Source organism: Parasteatoda tepidariorum, chromosome 10, assembly GCF_043381705.1.
Source record: "Parasteatoda tepidariorum isolate YZ-2023 chromosome 10, CAS_Ptep_4.0, whole genome shotgun sequence".
Classification (NCBI taxonomy): domain Eukaryota; kingdom Metazoa; phylum Arthropoda; class Arachnida; order Araneae; family Theridiidae; genus Parasteatoda; species Parasteatoda tepidariorum.
Genome location: NC_092213.1, coordinates 77,210,204 through 77,218,163, shown reverse-complemented (window position 1 = coordinate 77,218,163; position 7,960 = coordinate 77,210,204).

Genomic DNA, 7,960 nt, shown 5'->3' with positions numbered 1-7,960 from the left:
CAGAGATGCCAACTTGCTCCGGACAGCAAATATATATTTTAAAGTGGTAGTTTATCAATTGTGATTCTTGGTTTAATAAATTCAATTTAGTGGATTTTTATCCACCACTATTTCTAAATAATTCGTAGGCTTATATAATTCACCATTTTTTAATTACCTCAGAGATGCCAACTGCTCCGGACACGCCAAAATAATTAAAAAAACGGTAAATAACTACAAAGAAATTTTCCAAATATTTGATTATTTTTTCTTGCTTTTTAAAAAGCATAGCACGATATAAGTACTATAAAGTGGTGAATTATATAAGCCTACGAACTATTTAAAAATAGTGGTGGATAAAAATCTACTAATTTGAATTTATTAAACCAAGAATCACAATTGATAAACTACCACTTTAAAATAGATATTTGCTGTCCGGAGCAAGTTGGCATCTCTGTTACCTATGTCATACTATACTTTCTCATACCTGCCAAACTTTCACTCTTTCCGAGAATGGATTTTCAGAGTGGTTGTAAAACAATAAACGAAAAACAATTTGACTCAAAAATATATTTATATTTTGATCCCTTTGAAATTCGCTTGCACAAGAATTATTATGCTTTTATATATTTATTGTAATTATTTATATGTAGTGGTGGTCAAACTCATTTATAATTATCATTATAATTCAAAAAGTTAATTGGAATAACCTGAGTATTGCTACCACATTAAATATGAAAATAAAATCTTCCGGAAAATCCGGAAGAGTTGGAAGGTATGCCTTCTAAAAAGCAAGCAAAAATAGTCAAATATTTGCAAAATTTACTTAGTAGTTATTTACCGTTTTTTTTTAATTATTTTGGAGTAGTTGGCATCTCTGTGTGCGGCTGGAACTAATGGCGTTTGGCAAAAAAGATCATGAGTGTTGGCTGTGTAGCCTCTGTGAATCACAGTTTAACTGTAATTCACAGTACTGAGTTTAACATAATCTTCAACTACAACGAAATTTTCGTAGTACCAGAAATATTTTTCAGAGTAGTGGCTAAGATAATGTGTTATTTTTTAATAAATTATAATTAAATATATTTTGACCACAACTACAGATAAATAATTTAAAGAGATGAATATAGGTCAAATAGACAAATGATTACATTCTTAGATTCCAATAAAAATTTCGTAAAAATTCTATTTGTTTCAAGTATATCTACTTCAGATCATTACCTCTGGTGAAAATGTTTTTCGAAAGCCTAAAATGTGAGAGGGTATGTATTAGTAAAATGTATATCTTAAATGATACCTTTTTTTTCATAATAATTATTAAGTATTTTTATTAGGCAACACGTGATTAAAAGTCAGCCACAGCTTATTTTTACCACAACTTTCTAGTTTGTAATACTTCATTTTTTTTCACAAATACAAAAAGTATAGGAAGTGGAAAAAATTATGGAACACATCTACACTAACTCTATGTAGGCAATCATTCTTTAACACGTTCACGCCGGGGTGACCCATCGGTGGGTCAAGCTAGATTGTCTCATCTTGGCAGCGCACCGGAGTAAAAGCTGGTAACAATCAATTTAATTTTTTCCAGAAATAATGGAAATCCATAACTTCCAATTGTTTTTAACGGATGCAATTTTTATATTGAACTGCTTCTTCGCCGTGATAAATTCCAAAATTTCTAGATGTATGGGATAGGGGCCGCTAAGTGGCCCAATTTTTGTAAGTGACAAGTTCCCAGGCACAGAGTATAAACCTGCGTCGACCAAAGCTTCTGCTACCGTGATAAATTTCCTTGCAGTGAATTGTTATTGTTGAGAATAGATTAACTCCTCCCGAATATACTCGGATGGGTTTCAAATATTGAGTCAAGCTCTTGGTCCTTGGACTCCACGGTAATCTTTAGTAAACTGAGAAAGATTACACGATGAATAAGCCAGAGCTTTTATTATTATCTTGCTCCGGGCAATAACATCACGATGTTTTCACTCTGGAGCTTAAAAATTACTGCATATTCTCTTTAGAATGTTATTAAGTCAAATTGCTTTTTATAAATACTTATTTGCTTTTTTTTAAATTGTTCACTGGTAGTTTTGCCAATTTGAATTTTAAATTTCAGTGCATAGTGAAAGGTAACGCCTACATTTTACTATTGTAGTAATACATATATAGCTTTCAATTCTTTTGTGAACCCAGAATATTTAAAGAGGTTGTCAAAAAATAAATTTTATTTAAGCTTTATTCGTTCAATTTTGTCCGAACTTTTAGCATAATTAATAGGTGTTATATATTTGTTTGTATGCAGTGGTGGAAAAAATAATTGCAATCATTTATGAAATCTGTAATAAAATAATGAATTATATTGTATACTATCCCTATAAATATTCAAGTAGAAATAGGGTTCGGAACAAATTAGCAAAAATGACGCATAGCTCATTCCAAGTGGAATCATCCAACAGTATGCCTTCTTGTCACAAATTTTAATGAAATTTTTTTGTTAAGAGTATTTGCTGAAAAAGGCCTGAAATATTTTTTTCCAATTTTTTCAACTAAAACTATAATTTCGAAATTCGACTAAAAGCAAAATGGCGAAACTACAGCTGAGGGTTCAATTATTAATAATGTCTCTGTGATGCCACAATTGGCATTACATATTTATTTTCTATCCTTTTAAAATATCTTTCATTACTTAAGCTTATTTTTATTAATAAAAATATATTTGAAATAAATCAAAGACTTAATCTGTTGAAACGAATGTAAAACATTTATTCTTTTCTTATCGATCAATGTAACGGATACTTTTTATTTCACTACTATGCAGACTTATTAATTCACTGTCGCCTCCAATCGAAAACAAAAATCTATTTATAACTTTTTATTCTAAATTTCCAACTGCTAAATGTTTCAGTTGCATGGTTGTAATAATTCCATAAATTTGTTGGCGACTCATGATCGCCAGGGTATTATTTTAACTCTATATTGATAATGCTGGTTGGCTTTGTTTTGGCTATGTTGTAATTTAATTAATCGCCAATTTTGGATCTCCTATCCATGCTTCTGTGTCCGATGGGAACAAATTACACGTACCTTTTAAATTTGGCTTTTGATTAGGCAGGTCGTGGGGGATTTTTCTCTCATGGCCTGTCCTTATTTATATTATAATGCAAAATAGATTAAACTGATTTCTGGATGATATTTATATTGGGTATCTCGAGCTCAGCAAATAAATTAAATAAAAGCTTTATATGATCCGGTTTTCATTTTCAAGTGTTACATTCATCATCACTTCCGTTTTCATCACAGTCTTCAATTGGTCAAGTATTTCATAAACTTCCAACCTACACCGAAATTTCCATCTCAACATAAATTGGTACCCCGATTATAAAATACCTTCTCCATAGTCTCTAACTTTTTTTTTAAATGTATAAGTCAATTTTCTTCATTTTGAGAACTATACTATTAAATTATTAAAATTCAGGAAACATGCGTATAAATATTCAAACAAAAATCGCGGCGAGAAAAACAAAAAAGGCTCAGGAGAAGGCTTTGACTCACTAAGAGCTGTCAAGTAAAAGGAAAAAAAAAAAGAATTTAAAAAAAGTCTTACGTTTTTTCAGCGGGGAGGGGGGGGATTTTCCCCTGCAAATTATAAGAATTTGTTAATTTTTTGATCTCCATTACTTTCTCACAAAATTATAATGTCATATTTTTCAATATAACAAAAAATAAGAATATAGTTGTTTACTTTTCACTATTAAAAAAAAAACAATGAAAAAGTGGTTTTTAGTTAATATACTTTAAATGTTTACTAAAAGAAGTTTTTTTAATCTTGATTATTTCTTCATAATATTTAATAATAATTAATAATATTAATTTAATTCTATAATGTAAGAAAATCAGGAAGAAGTTTAATGTTTTTTTGACATTAAAAGAGGTTTTTAGTCAAAATCTTTCAATATTTTAATAGTGCGAAAATAAAGTTTCTTGAATTTAGTTTTTTTTTCTTCTTTTTTTTCTTCCTCATGATGTTTACATGTCATGTATTTTAAAATTAAAAAGTTAAAGAGGTTTTTTGCTTGTCACCATTCAAAAAAATATAAAGTGCTATTAACAAAACTAATTAAAGTTTTTTTTCATAGGAATAAAAAAAAAAAAAATATGACCGCAATATTTTCTCACATAATAGGAAATGATATACTTTTTATTATATTCTCTATATTTTTCATTATATACCTTAATTAAAAAAAAAATATAGCTAAAAATTCAGCAAATTGTTGTAACTCTAACAGGTAAAAAAAAAAAATATTCAGCAAAATATATAAAAAAAAAACTTTTTTGAAGTATTTTGTCTAAATACTACTTTTAATTTCCTTACTGACGGAACGGAAAACTCCCCTTGATTTTTCATGTTAAAAAGTTCATTAAATAATATTAAGTGAAAAAAACTGAGGTGGTATCAGTTGCAATTTCCCTGCAGAAAATTTTAAAATTTGCTAACAAATTTCTCAAAAAATTATCTGAATAAATTTTTTTAAATACTTATACGTGTATGTCCAGAATTTTAATAGTTTCATCTCATAATCCTTAGTTTTTAACTCTGCCACCAAATTAAGAAAATTAGATCATAAATAAAAATAGTCAAAGGCGTAAGAGCATATGCTGGGTTGCCAATTGCTCCGCGCAAAACAGCGGAAACTAATACTTGGTGCACCGGAGTACCTGGCCAAAAGGCCACCTCCGTAAATTATATGATTACAAACTGAATCAAAGGCCATTGATATTAAAATTATTTGGGTTCGTAAACTTAGTGTTAGGTAGCTAAATAATATTGCGGTAAAAAAGATAGAACAGGGATAACACTGACAGGTAGAAACATAAACAAGCAGATAAAGTCATAAGTTCTTTAAATTAATTATTATTAATTATTATTCATTTTTAATTTATAACTATTGACAAATAAGCAGTTAGTGATTAGCATTGTTAGTAGTTGTATTGGTAAATTGAATCAGAATGAGCCGCAGTAATTCCACGAAGGATTGGGCCTACCCAAGAAGGTGGAAAAGGGTAATGATGAAAGAGGACACGAAGAGGGGATGGAAAAATCAGCAATACGACTCAAACGATGTCTTGAAGATTTTTATAGTGAATGGTCTTAGGCCATCTCCTTCACGTAGGGGTCACCTGGGTCGCAGTTAGAGGAAGACCATATAAGGGGGTTGGAGTGTCCAGTGCCCTTAAGAAAATATTTAAGAGATCTATTTTTGTATAAGTCAAGAAGGCTAAGCGTACAGGTGCCATTACGGCTATTTTTGTTCCTGAAATACCAGGGTGAATATGTAATATTGCGGAGGGTTTTATTATAAGCACTCTGTAAGAGTTTAGGATTTGTCTTTGCAGCCCCCCCCCCGAAGGTGGGTGCTGTGGGTTAATAGGGGGGTGAGAAGCGTTTTAAAAATTAGAATCCTGCTATTAGTGCTGAGGGGAGAGTTCTTTTTTAGAATAGGATAAAGTGCACATTTTGCTGCTATGAATTTACGCTTAATGTTTTTAAAATGATATTTAAATGTCAGGGCTTTATCCATAATGATACTTAAGTAAGTGGCCTTCGTTTCCCATTTGAAAGAGAAGTTGTTATCAATGATAACATCCTTCTTGTAGGTCCTTTTTCTGGTGTATAGTACCGCCTGAGTTTTGTCGATATTGAGGGCAAGTTTCCACTTTTGGAAATAGTCAATGATGGTGAGGAGATGGTAAATGATATTCCTGTTGATATCGCTGATATACTTGCTTTGTGTGGCAATGGCTGCATCGTTAGCGTACAGTGCAGTCAGAATAATAGGATCTCTGCGGATATCATTAATAAAAATCAGAAATAGGAGGTGTCCTTGTTTGGAGGTGCCTGGGGAACACCACTATTAATTGATCTTAAGGTTGGGAAAAAGGTATTGCAGTTGACCATGAACCTTCTGTGTGTTAGGTAGGATCGTATAATTAGAATAAGTGTATTTAATTAATTTATAGATAAGTGCATCAATCCATACCTTGTCGAAGGCTTTAGCCAAGTCGAGAAAGACGGCACCTGTGTGTTTGTTGTGTAGCCATCCCTCGTGCATGTATTCAATGAGCCTGATGAGTTGGTGTTGTGTGGAATGCTTAAAGCGAAAGCCAAATTGCTCATCGATGATAATGTGGTTATCAGTGCAGAAGTCTCTCATTCTGCACAAGATGATGTCCTCAGCAATTTTGCTCAGTGAAGAGAGTAAACTGATTGGTCTATAGCTGTCTGGTTTTGTTAGGTCTTTTCCTGGCTTTAGGATAGGTTTAATGACTGCTATTTTCCAATCAGTGGGAAAGTATGATAAGCGTGGAGCTGAGTCAATAATGCATGTTAAATAGTGAATGTAGTTAAGGGGGAGTGCTTTGATAAGTCTATTATTAATGTTATCTTCACCGGGTCCCTTGTTATTCTTAAGTATCTTAATGGAGTTAATTACATCACTAAGAGGGACCGGGGTGTGGGTGTCAGGGTCAGAGCTGCAAGAAAGAAAATTATTAATACCTCCTCTAACTTCTAGGTTAGTAGTATCATTTCCGGCAAGGTCGTTGGTAAACTGCAGTTCAAGACTGTCAGCAATGATGTTGGCTTTCATATTTTCATCAAAGATGACAGAATTATTATGTTTCAGGGGTGGGATGATTGAAGATTTAGCCTTAAATTCGTTGACTGCCTTCCAAATTGAGTTATCTTGGACAGATAGGTCTTTGATATACCTGGTGTAGGATGATTGCTTGTGTGCTCAAAAATCTCTCCTAATCTTAGCGTTGATCTGATTCATTCGAGCTTTGTCATTTGTGTCATGGGACTGTTACCACAGTCTTCTGATATTGTTTCTATTTCTGATGAGATTTGTGATATGAGGGGGGTGCATTGCAGTAATTGTTTGCCTCCACAAAAAAGGAAGCCTCTTCTTTAGCCTTGTTAATAGAGTTAGTGAAGCTGTTAACAAATTGATCTAATTGGTTTGGGGAGTCGAGTGGAGAGCTAACAAGGGGGAATTAACTAAAATGCAATTAAATTTATTCCAGTTAATTTCATTTATTTTTTTATTAAGATTATTAGGAACATTAATATTGATGCTAAACGTAACAGGTAAATGATCAGAACAGAGTTCATTTAAGGTACTAGTATTGATGAGGCAATTTAAATTTCTAGAAAGGGCGAAATCGATCGTATTAGCTGATAAGTTCGAGATCCAGGTACTGGTGGGAGGGGGGTGTAGGGTACATTTAATTTAGCTAAGTTGATGAAATTGAATAGAGAGGATTCCAGGCGGTTGCTATCATTGTTGTTCCATGTGCTGTGTTTAGCGTTGTAGTCACCAGCCAGAAAAATAATCAGACCGTAGGAAATTATGGTAGATTCGCGGTGAAAATATTTATTTGCTCATTCAATTAAGCGTGTAAATTTTTATTTATTACAATACAAACAAGTCTTTTAGAAAAACCCAAGTCCAGACTCTGGAAATATATCCCGATTCTTATTCACGCGATTTTAATATTAATCCTCGATTTTTGTATTTACCCGATTTAAAAGTTGCGCATTTCGATTCTTATTTACGCTATTTAAATATCGTACATTGCGATTTTTATTTACGAGATTTAAAAATACAATATCGCAATTTGTATTTACGCGCTTTCAAAACCCTATGTAGTGATTCGTATTCACGCGAGCTTAAAATCCAATGTCGTGATTCGTTTTTTCGGTTTTAATATCGAACATCGATTTAAAAATTAGACATTGTGACTTGTATTCGCGCGATTTAAAAATTATGCATCGTGATTCGTATTTACGTGATCTAAAAATTACGCATCATGATTTGTATTTTCGCATTTTTTGAAATTCGATATAGAGTTTCATATTCAAGTGATTTAAAAGCCTCATATCGGGATATATATATATATATATATATATATCCCGATA